At 38.1% G+C, this 12,537-nt stretch overlaps 2 long non-coding RNA genes across 2 annotated transcripts in view; one reads left to right on the forward strand and one right to left on the reverse strand.

The window, feature by feature from the left end:
* The window catches only part of LOC149096292 (uncharacterized), a 1,030-nt gene extending 1,002 nt beyond the window's left edge, over positions 1-28 (forward strand). Inside the window, exon 3 of the long non-coding RNA XR_016204639.1 lies at positions 1-28. This exon is cut by the window's left edge and continues 151 nt beyond it. This is a non-coding gene — a long non-coding RNA (uncharacterized LOC149096292).
* Positions 29-5,439: 5,411 nt separating this feature from the next.
* Positions 5,440-10,605, reverse strand: LOC149096293 (uncharacterized). The gene is made up of 2 exons (XR_016204606.1): positions 10,416-10,605; positions 5,440-7,556 (listed from the first exon to the last, which is right to left on the reverse strand). It is a non-coding gene; the product is annotated as an uncharacterized LOC149096293 (long non-coding RNA).
* Positions 10,606-12,537: the final 1,932 nt, after the last annotated feature.

A 12,537-nucleotide genomic window follows, 5' to 3' on the forward strand; every position in this document is an offset into this window, starting at 1 on the left:
GCTTGATTGAAATTTAATTTCCCTAAAACTCTGAAAAATAAAGAGATCCGATCAAACGGATTGTGGTTTTAGAATAGGTAAATCAATGTATTAAAACACACAAGAAATGAGCTAAATCTGTGTCTCAAGCAAAATCGACCGGACCGCTCTTACAGAGACACTCTCTTAACTTCTTTGTAGTGATATCCCCCTCACGAGCCTCCATTGCAAACTAGTTCCAGTCCAATACCGAGAATACGAATATGGCCTATTTAGTCATAGTTCTTCTTACTTCCTGAACAGTGACGTGATTCAATCCATCTTCTTTTTCTTTTTTTCTTTTTTTAAAATTTTTTTTATTATTTTTGCCATCAACCTCCTCCCCAGAGCCCGCGCTTTTTCAGTCAGCGGCTACCGAACTCCTGACGGCCCTGTACGAACTCAAAGAAGCAGAAAATCCCGGTTCCGGTTTGATTGCGCGCAAGGGTTCAAGTTCAGTAACTGATCATAAACCTGCCTAAAGAGAGTGACCGCTTTGACTAATACTGGCTCAGAGTTCTCTAACTCTTGCTGCTGACCGAAAGGATCGCTGCCTCTGGGAATGAGATTGTTTCACCTTACTCTGCTTCCCAACAAATTCTTCCTACGTAAACGGTGACATATTTTCGACGTATTTGTTGAAGTTTGCTTCAGTTAATTATGAATAATACAAAAGACAAGTCTAGATCCTTTATTAATATAACGGGTAAGTAAAAAGATGTTTTAGGGGCTGGGTGCATGTCCAAGCCATAGCCTTGACCCGCTTAAAAATTCGTCTCGTTCGAAAGCGCAGCAACATGCACACTCTCTTTTTACGCTCCAACTCTCTTGCACTACTCACACTTACAAAAGCGAGAAGACAACGTGCTCGGGTTTCAAGGGCAACTCTTACAAATCTCGATATTCAATACTAAATTTGGCCAACTTCGGCTTTTTCGTGTTATTTTAGCTGTGTTGTTGCTTTGCCGTTTCTTTTTTGTTTTTTATGTTCTTTTTGCTGTTGTTGTCGTTGTTGTTTTTGCTGCTGCTGCTACTGTTGATGTCGTGGTTCTTGTTCTTCCAGCTGCTTTTCTTGATGTGAAGCTGTCGCTGTTGCAGTTGTTGATTTAGTTCCAATGTCGTTATTTTTGTTGTTTTATTTATTTATTATTGTTGTTGTTGTTGTTGATGTCAATATTATAAAGGGTATTGACAACAGTTATTGTAATTCTAAATATATGTTAGGAGCAGGACGAGCCAATGCCAGGAAGGCTTCTTTCTGAGAGGCTTGTATCGTGGAAACGGGAATAATGTTGGCAGTATCGAGTGGGGAAAATGTTGCAAGTCATCTCACCATCCATATGAATGGGGAAACTGCTATGACGAAGACGTAAGCAATACATTTAACAAAGTCGGCCTCAGTGAGTGTAAAAGGGAAGGTTATTTTATCGCCGGGTTTGTGACACGCCAATCAGGAGGCAAATTGTCCAGCATCAAGAAATTTAAATGTTGCAGTATGTGGAATGGTGAGTTTTTACCGTACCTAACCCTTCTCAGATAACATAATTTTCTCTAATTAAACGCGAAGGCAGAGTCTGCTTCAATGAAAATCTGCTAAAATAAAGGCTCGAATTTTTTTTGATATTCTTGTCCACAAATATTGCCTGATTCAATTAGTAAATGTATTCATTCCGCCATCTCTCTGATATGAATGCTAAATGCACAGTATTAAAATAGACATTTACAAACCACACTTTAAGTAATACGCATATTTTCCAAGTGTAAAATTTGATTTTCGTAAAACAGTGCTCAATACATCAGAGTAGAGCGAAGTATATAATGTGGGAGGAAAAACGCAAATAAACTACAAGTTCATCCCTACAAGCCTGTTTCGTGGTTGCCCACTCATCAGGGGATTTAATGAGAATAATCTTTACTACCGTTTATATACAATATAATTTACATAATATATGCAGCGCGAAATTTAACGGGTTAGTTGTTTCGTAGGAGGGCTTTGTTTCTGAGGCGGCAAGATGATACGAGTTCATTACGTTTGTTAAGTGTTGATAGCTCGGTTTGGCAGATGATAAGGAATTTTTCTTTAAGGCAAAGGTTACATCTTTTGCTTGAGCTGTTATACGGCGAGTGTGATGAGAGAATGCGCCAGGAAATAAAGTGTTCGATGTTATTGTCTTTGAGAATCCAAATGTGCTTGCTGAGTTCGGTCGAGTTTCTGTGTTTAGCGTGGCGGAATGATGCGGTGTGGTTTCTGTATCTAGTTTTGAAGTCGCTCTCTGTGAGTCCAATGTACGTTTCTGCCGTGTTGTTGTCTTTGCGTGTTACGGTGGCTTGGTAGATTACAGATGATTGTAGGCAGTTTCCGTCGAGCGGGCATGCGTTCTTTTGTCAGCAGTTACATGACTTTTTGTTGTTGATGGTAGCGGCGGCGGCGGTGTCATCAGTCGGCATAGATGCAGTTAGGATGCGTTTGTTATGGCTGTCGATTATTTGTTTTGTGTTGTTCATGCAGCTGTAGCTGATCTTAATGGTGTTTCGGTTAAAGATCTTTCTTAGCTTGTGATCTTTCGGAAAGTGCTTATCTATTAGGGCGAGGAATTTGTGTCCGATGTTGGTGCTGGAGTTCTCGCTAAAAGGAGGGTTGTACCACAGGATGTTATTACGTTGTCGGTTTCTCCGTTTGCGCGTGTTGGCTGGTTCGTACTGTAGTGTGTAGTGGTATCCACTTTCGTCGAGTACTTTCTGGTATGGAGGGGCGGTTTGGTCAAAGGATGCGACGACAGTCGTTTGTTGATGCCGGCGGGAATGTTCTTAGTGGTGATCGGCGGGTGGTTGCCCTCGCGGTGGACGTATTGCAGTGAAGTGTTCGGCTTTGTAAATGGCTGGTAAGTGTTTCGGTTAAGGTTGAATGTGACGTCTAGGAAGTTGATTACTTGTTTGTTAGCTTCTATGGTGATGCGTAGTCCGTTATTGTTAAAGATGCGGCATATCTCTTTCTTGATGTTCTCTGTGTCCCTAGGTGTGGCGTTAGTGATGGCTAGTCCGTCGTCTCGGTAAAGTCCTACGTTTATATTAAGGTGCTGGAGTTGGGAGAGGAGAAAGTTTCCCACGAGTTCGCATGTTTCAGCGCCGTCGTAGCTTCCCATTGTTTCGTCGCATGTTGTGTTGCTTTCTTCTGCCAGGGTAGGTGATTGTGGATTAAAATGGAGTTTTTAGCGTGGATCATAATGTTTCTGTCGTCTGTGGTGATGTTGTCATAGTCGGAGGCGAAGTCGAGTGCTTTGTTTAAGAGGTCTTGGCTGATGGATGGGTAGAATTCTTCGATGTCGAAACAGATGAAGCTGAGGAGTTGTTTGCTTTCGATAGATTTAAACCAGTTGATTACGGCTGTGGTGTTTTTCCATTGGTGAAAGTTGCGTTTTTTCGCGATTGCGCTGTTGATGCGGTCGAGGATCTTTTTGCTGACTTTGCCTATCTCGGACTTCGTGGGATTGATGAGTCTGCAGGTCGGTTCGACAGCCATAACAAACGCATCCTAACTGCATCTATGCCGACTGATGACACCGCCGCCGCCGCTACCATCAACAACAAAAAGTCATGTAACTGCTGACAAAAGAACGCATGCCCGCTCGACGGAAACTGCCTACAATCATCTGTAATCTACCAAGCCACCGTAACACGCAAAGACAACAACACGGCAGAAACGTACATTGGACTCACAGAGAGCGACTTCAAAACTAGATACAGAAACCACACCGCATCATTCCGCCACGCTAAACACAGAAACTCGACCGAACTCAGCAAGCACATTTGGATTCTCAAAGACCATAACATCGAACACTTTATTTCCTGGCGCATTCTCTCATCACACTCGCCGTATAACAGCTCAAGCAAAAGATGTAACCTTTGCCTTAAAGAAAAATTCCTTATCATCTGCCAAACCGAGCTATCAACACTTAACAAACGTAATGAACTCGTATCATCTTGCCGCCTCAGAAACAAAGCCCTCCTACGAAACAACTAACCCGTTAAATTTCGCGCTGCATATATTATGTAAATTATATTGTATATAAGCGGTGGTAAAGATTATTCTCATTAAATCCCCTGATGAGTGGGCAACCACGAAACAGGCTTGTAGGGATGAACTTGTAGTTTATTTGCGTTTTTCCTCCCACATTATATATATATATATATATATATATATATATATATATATATATACATATCCATCCGTCCGTCCGTCCGTCCGTCCGTCCGTCCGTCCGTCCATCCATCCATCCATCCATCCATCTATCTATATATATCTTGAAAATCTTTTTTTTCTCCTAGTTTACCTGGATGATTAACCCTGGGATATACTAGGGAGGTGGGTTCATAAAGTTGAAAAGGGGACTTAGGACTTTTTTGATATTCTCACTGGAAAAGTTGAAAATTTACAGAGTATGTAAACAACATGTAATTAACATGCAAATAATCAAAAAGAGACTGTAAAGATTAATTTACATGATTTTTCCCCTTTTACATGTTTTGGAGGTTTCATGTAAAAAACATGTAAATATTTCAAGTGAAACATGTAAATGATGAAGAAAACACTGTAAATGTTTCAACGCAAAGGGCTAAGATCATGTAAATAACATGTAAACTGTTCCTGCAAATACTGTTAATATTTCTTGTGATTCAACCTGGAAACCCGTAAATAACATGTAAATTTAATACAGGGAGGCTGCCATAATACTGTAAATAACATGTAAATAAAAAGGGGAGGCTGTAAACAGCATGTAAATAAAAAAAATGGAGGCTGTAAATAACATTGAAAATGAAAACAGGAGCCTGTAAATAACATTGAAAATGAAAACAGGAGCCTGTAAATAACGTGTAAATCAAAAAAGGGAGCCTGTAAATAACATGTAAATCGAAAAAGGGAGCCTGTAAATAACATGTAAATGGAAAAAGAGAGCCTGTAAATAACATGGAAATTGAAAAAGGGAGCCTGTAAATAACATGTAAATCGAAAAAGGGAGCCTGTAAATAACTTGCAAATCGAAAAAGGGAGCCTGTAAATAGCATGTAAATGGAAAAAAGAGAGCCTGTAAATAACATGGAAATCGAAAAAGAGAACCTGCAAATAACATGGAAATTGAAAAGAGGAGCCTGTAAATAACATGTAAATCAAAAAAGGGAGCCTGTAAATAACCTGTAAATTGAAAAAGGGAGCCTGTAAATAACCTGTAAATTGAAAAAGGGAGCCTGCAAATAACCTGTAAATTGAAAAAGGGAGCCTGTAAATAACATGTAAATCAAAAAAGGGAGCCTGGAAATAACCTGGAAATGTAAAAAGGGAGCCTGTAAATAACATGTAAATCGAAAAAGGGAGGGAGAAACCCTGTACGATAAATAACTTGTAAATAATAACTTGAAGAAAAATGCATGGAATGTACTGTTTTATTGTAATCAAATCTGTTGACCTTAATTATAATAGTAGAAAACATGCAAATTTATACAGAATCAGAAATTTATTGCAATCAGAACAAACTCAGTAAAATTCAAATAGTTTTTATATGCCATGAATAAGGTTACTATGTATACATTGCAACAAATAAAACATGTTTTCTTTTCTTTCTTTCCATAACAAGACGACTTAAATGTAATTTTGTGCATGGCCAAAATATTTTAAAATACCATGACTGAGCTCCTTTAACTGAATTCAAGCACTTTTCAAGATTACTAAAATTCAAGACCTTTTCAAGATTGTGCAAAACCATGTCATATTCAACTCTATTTAATTCATAAATAATAAAATGATTAAGAACTATACTGTTGTCAGCTACAACTAGTGAAAATTTTGCAATTTAGGCGTCTTACTAAATTAAAATTGTTTGCAAATGGATACCTGTCTTAAATATATACTTAATTCACAAAGTCAAATGTAACATAATGATAATACCTTTGTCATAAAATGAATGAATAAACTGTTTTTTTCTTACTAAGTAATTAATGTAGATTAAATTAGCCTTAATAATTATTATGAAAAATGTGGGAGGCACGATGGCCTTGTAGTTACATGTAGTGCGCTCAACTCCTGATCGACCGGTCCGGGTTCAAGCCCTAGGCGGGTACATTCTATTGTGTTGTTGGGCAACACACTTTACTCTCAGTGCCTCTCCACCCAGGTGTATAAGTAGGTACCAGTGAATTTAATGGTGGGGTAACCCTGCAATGAACTGGCATCTCATCCAGGGGGAGTAGAAATAGTCCTAATCGCTTCCTGCTACAGAAAGCGGGATAAGCTCCAGTCTGTTGGGCCACGTGGCTCATATGCAGACTTTACCTTTACCTTATTATGAAAATTACTGCAATGTAAGTGTGAAATATTGATCAACTTTTTTCATAGAGTGAATTGTTCTTTTGAAATAACAGAAAATAGGGAGAAAAAACATTTACCACAAGATAGAGATTGACATTTTAAATTCATCATAAAAACATTCATGTATACACATATACATATACATATACATATACATATACATATACATATACATATACATATACATATACATATACATATACATATACATATACATATACATATACATATACATATACATATACATATACATATACATATACATATACATATACATATACATATACATATACATATACATATACATATACATATACATATACATTGCATAACATAAAACAAGGCTTCTAACATCTTTTAGGCTATGTTTACAAAGTTTCCTTCTTTTTCCAAAACTGTACGGAATCCAAACAGGACAAACATTTTGGACCCCTGACAAAACATTCACTGTAAACAATATTCAAAATTTTACTTTTTCTTTTTGTGATAAAAAAAAAAAACTGTACTGTAAAAAAAAAAAATTCATAGGGACCTGTTGAAATTGAAAGGCCTATCTAGTACCATAGTTCCCATAACACATCATAAGTTAATAAATTATTGTTCTGGTACTACATGTATGTAAAGATAACCTTTGCTTTTTATGATGAAATCTTACAGCTGCTGTATTGAACAATAAGTATCAACCTAGCAATCTAAGATATTCAAATTTAATGCTAATTCACTAACACAGGTACAGTGTAGGTGATACTTCAAAGCATTAAAAATAATGTTTAAAGTGGTTGAATTTATGCCAGAAAGTGTTGAAGGTCACCATGTTAGACGGTAATGCACCAGGGGCCCATTTCTCGAAGGTCCCAAAAAGTTTTCGCACCCAGAAAGCCATACCAAAATCTGAAATCTTATGTTTACTGAGCTGTTTTATTCGCTTATTCTCGATATGAACAGAGGTTTCCTCCACACGAGAAGTTTCAGGCATATACAGCTCTTAGTTTTTAGACACAGCTCAATTAAAGATGGCTTTGTGGGCCCGAAAAGTTTCCAGGGCCTTCAAGAAATGGACCTTGGACCCCTTATAGAGTCATAGGTACTGTAGACTTCTCAGTGGCTGATTTTTTCCTGATCAAGCATCAATGCCAAGGAGTAGGCATGTATTGACCACTCTCAATTTTACTTCATCCTACAAGTAACATAAAACATTTCATTAAATAAGATAAGTTATGTCTGAGTATGAATCAGCAAATTCTATGTATGATATCAATCAGCGAATTTTACACTGGAGTTATTATTTTGTTTCTTATCATTCCAATTTATACTGTGACATTTGAAATCGGACTGTAGCCGGTCATGTTGACCGGCCAAAGTAATTTTAGCTTGGTCACGTCTCATTTCTGACTGGTCAAGATATTTACGAAAAAATCAAGTACACATAATGTGAGCCAAATTAAACCCACAAATAGTTTGTTTGTTCCAGTCACTGCTAGACCGTTTAAAGATTGGCTTAATATTTGTCTGAACAGATTTAACCCCAGTTACTCGAATGGCATTCCTATCGATCTTGAATGCATGACAAACAGCAAGCGAATGGTCTTTAGCCGTTCGAACAGATACATGTATACACTGGTGTATGTTTTCATTAGAGGTCATAATAAAAAAGGGATAAGAACTCTCAGATTTACAGTTAGGGATTTGATTGTTTATTCAAGAATGAACAACGTGACCGTCTCAACATGACATGACTGGTCAACATGACCGGCGAGTGAAGTTTTTGGCTGGTCAAGTCACCATTCTGGCCAGACATTACCTGTTGACCGGCCATTATTTTGAGCCCTGAATATTCATCAATCAAACAGATCTTACATCTACATCTGTAGCTACTGTGTGACAAAAAATTTGCATCTCTGATTGGAAGGCACTGAATGTCAGAGGATGTAGAAGAACTAAACTCAAAATCTGTGGCAGTAACTATTCAATGTTCACTATCTCCTCCATTGTAATATTCATGCACAATAAATCAAACTCCTATCAAACAATGTTTAAATAATAAATCGAGTTATTTGCAGGCACAATTTGATTGTTTCTTACGTGCACTTATGCTCTATTGGTGGACAAAGGTCATAAAAGTTTGTTTTTGTTTCTTTGTTATGTATTACGAAGCAGACAGATTCTATGTTGTTGTGCATCTGTTCAGTAATAGATCACAGAAGACATCAAAATGTGGTAAAAACATCAGTAACACACGCCTGAAAAATTCACAAATTCTGTGACACACTCTGGTAATGGCTTATGAGACTATTTTTTGTTTTTACCACATTTTGATGTTATCTGTGATCTACTCAAGGCAAGAAAAAACCCAGGTCTGATTTCCTCAGCCAAGTAAATTTTGCTCTTAGGCAAGCGAAAATAGAAGTTCAGTGGCCCAGTGGGCAAGTGAAATTACAATGTAGCGTCAGTAGTCTTGTGAGTCTGACTAAAAATGCCAGCTTGATAAATGATAATTTCCAGTCATTCCATTTCAAAACTTAAGACCTAGAGATAAGTTAATTATTAGGTTGAAAGCAGGAATTAGTTTGGAATCCGAGTGTACTTCATTCGCATTTGTCCTCTGATTTCCTTACTGGCCACCACACTGGCAACTAATATTTAAGTGGGGCAAGTGAAAACTGAAATTGACTGGCCCACTGGGCCAGTGACTTACAATTTTCTTTCCTGCCCTGCTACAGATGCATGAACAGATGCATGACACACGAAACCTACATGTATTTGGTAAGAGCCCAATTTCGTACAAGTAAAATGTACAGCTGTGACAGGGCTCTAAAGTGCTGTCTGGTCATCCCAGGGTAAGGCAATCAATTGAAATCGATCCATAAATTGATATAAATCAATAAATTGAAATTGATGTAAGTGTTATCAGGGCTATCGATCAATTGAAAGAAATTCATACTCACATGCTAGAAAAGTTTCAAGTTATCAGTTTGATTTTACCAAATTTATCAGTCATTAGAGAATCAATTGAAAGTTGGTCTCTCTTTGTTAGTTCACCTAAACTGTAGAAAAATTATTGTGTCCCTCAACACAATGTTTGATTGTAACTTTTTTATGTAGATTTCAAAGGCACTACAAAAAACCCCCAAAATATAGTCCCTGATACATGTATGCCAGCAAAATATTGTTTACGAGATACAATGTAATGTTTTTATGCAATTGTATTCATGATTTCATATTTCACTTTAAATCTTTTGTTCATTTCTTTCTTATTAAATGTTGCTTAAAAGATAAGCTAGTATCAGCAAAATTGATAATGCTTATTGAAAATTTGATCACAATCGATGACTCATGACGAATCCTTTTATTGATTTCTGATATCATTGACTAATTTCTATTGATTGTTATGAAATAATTGATTGACTGTACTGTGTCGTCCAAGACAAGTAGATTTTCCTGCCTGGGCAAGTGACTCTTCCTTTTTTTCAAGTCCTCTGTAGTTTTCATGACAGTTTGAGGTACATGTATACCTCTTTATAAAGTATCATAGTGTTTTTTTTTTTGTGAAAGAAAATACCACAACATTTAACTTACTACAGTATCAGCACCAGTGGGTGCAATGTCCATGTACAGTTGTGTATAACAGCATATTGTAACTTGCATGTAGGTACAACTGTAGACACTTGAGTAACTTCAGAATACTTACTCTAGCATAAGAGAAATTTCTCTGCTGAAGATGGCACATTACATTTTAGCTTACTAGCATTCACATCAGAGGGCAACATAACCTTACAAGAGCACGCATCAGAAAGAATCATGAGGTGCATATAAGCCAATAACAAATGTCGCATGCTCATGCTCAGTTATCGAGAACAGATAATAACAGATAATAAAGCTCTTTATGCACGGCAGGTAAACATCACCAAAGTCGATTCCACAAGCAATGTAACTTCTCCTTGATAATGGCACATTCACAACCGAAGACAAAACGAAATGTATACGTATCTTGACGTTACTTTACTCTGCTCGTTCAATTTATGCAAAACTTGCTTACCTGTTGTCTTTGTTGCCTGTAATCGCTATCTTCAACTTCTGGGTAACGGTAAACTTTGCCTTGAAACCGTGCACGGTGACGAAGCGAAGGTAGAGTGGATTTTGGCCCGCTAAAACAGAGCTCGAGTTCGATGCAAGTTCCAACGAACTGTCAAACATGGCGGGAGAACCGAGAGAACCTGGTACCTAACATGAAGACCGCTGATTCCAGCTTGTTGGAGATCGGGCACTCACAAGGCTGGTATGCTCTTATAAAGTGACTGGGATAACAGTGATGGCAATGAAAGCACAAAACGGTAGAAATCACCAAAACAAAACAAAACAAAACAAAACGAAAACACAGAAACAGTGAACATGCAAGGGCAGACTTAGTTGTATTAATCTTACTTGTAGAATGTTCATGTTTCGGAATATTTAACGCTCTAAATCGATGATATTTCGTTCATTCTCAGCGGTTCAGGGGCACAACTGTGACCTCGAACTTTCGCGATATGAGAAGTTTAATGTTTGTTGTTTTCGGATTGTTAAAAATGTCATTTTGGGTACCGAAAAAAAGTCAGCTATCATCTTCGGAAAGGCGATAAGACCTAACGTTTTCGGGAAATGGACAAAAAAGCCCTAATAAGTTCGAGAATACTCAAGCTCCTCTAGAATAACCGAACAGATAAATTTTTTTTGCGCAACCTAAAATTAACCTACAGAGCTTTGAAAGTACACCAGCGTTAATGTCGTTGTTCCTAGCGAAAGTAAGTTAACCGTGGCGACTTGCGATTGAACCAGAGCTGTTACTCAAATACAAACAACTCGTGATGGCGTTAATGGGGGAACACTGCCTTGCGTTTGGTTAGCCCATGCGACTTCCGGCGATAGCGTGACAAAACAACCTCACTTATCTCCCCAGCACTACGAGCTGAATGACAGACAGCACGTGCTGGATCGGACAAGAGTATCGGTTAGCAAGCGATGTTCAAAGGCGATGAAAAAACAACAAGCTTGGGGGAAGTCGCTGCGCAGACTTAACCGCACCACACAGGAGTGACCCCTTGTTTATTATGCAGGAAGACATGACCAACCTCGTCTCCAAAGGGAGGGAGGGAGGGAAAATTAAACGATAGATTTACAATAAGTAATAGCTACGTTGCTTAGACGAACTCAGAATGGACTCCGAACAGTTTTCCGAGCTTTTATACGGAGACGTTCGTCTGCTTGTAAGCCAGTAGAAAAGGCTGTACTACCGAACAGCTTACCCTAACACGTGTAACATCTTAAACATGAATAGTGCTTTAATGCTTTGCACCAATGCTATGGTACGTTATAACTTTCAGAAGATAACAAAGCTACAATGTTTTAGGTTTAGCTACAATAACGCTTACAGTTTGTTGACCTTTGGAATATAACTGCTCAATAGCTCTATAGAAGGGTGATGCCGCCATGAACGGCTCATTCAGAACGTACGTCACGCTCCATTAACTATATTTTACTGGCGTGACAGTAAAATCTCATTTGAAAAGCATTCGAGAGGAAACGGTCGTTGGGTGTCCCTTATGGTTCCCTGCCTAACCTAACTACGCGTCAGTTCAAACTCGGTCCCAGGGCTCTTTCCGTCTTGAACTCACACAACACGTGACGCTTTCATGGTCCTTCATGAATAAATACGTGCGTGTCCGAGAATTATTTTTTCTCTTTTCTAGAGACGTAAGCTTGGAACGCCTGCATGTGCAGTAACAATTCTAGTTCTATTTTGTCGTTGTGGATGCGCGGAAAGTTCACAAGAAGACAGCTTAATTAGTGCGGTGTCGCACCCGTGCAACTTCTAGGTTTTCCATTTACATGGTTTCTACATGTTTCTTACAGGCTCCCTTTCTTTCATTTACATTGTTTTTACATGTTTCTTACAGGCCCCCTTTTTTCATTTACATGCTTTTTACATGTTTCTTACAGGCCCCCTTTTTTCATTTACATGCTTTTTACATGTTTCTTACAGGCCCCCTTTTTTCATTTACATGCTTTTTACATGTTTCTTACAGTCCCCTTTTTTTCATTTACATGCTTTTTACATGTTTCTTACAGGCCCCCTTTTTTCATTTACATGGTTTTTACATGTTTCTTACAGCCCCCCTTTT

This window comes from Orbicella faveolata, unplaced genomic scaffold (genome assembly GCF_042242905.1).
Source record: "Orbicella faveolata isolate gen_17 unplaced genomic scaffold, um_ofav_v1 contig_48, whole genome shotgun sequence".
Taxonomy (NCBI): domain Eukaryota; kingdom Metazoa; phylum Cnidaria; class Anthozoa; order Scleractinia; family Merulinidae; genus Orbicella; species Orbicella faveolata.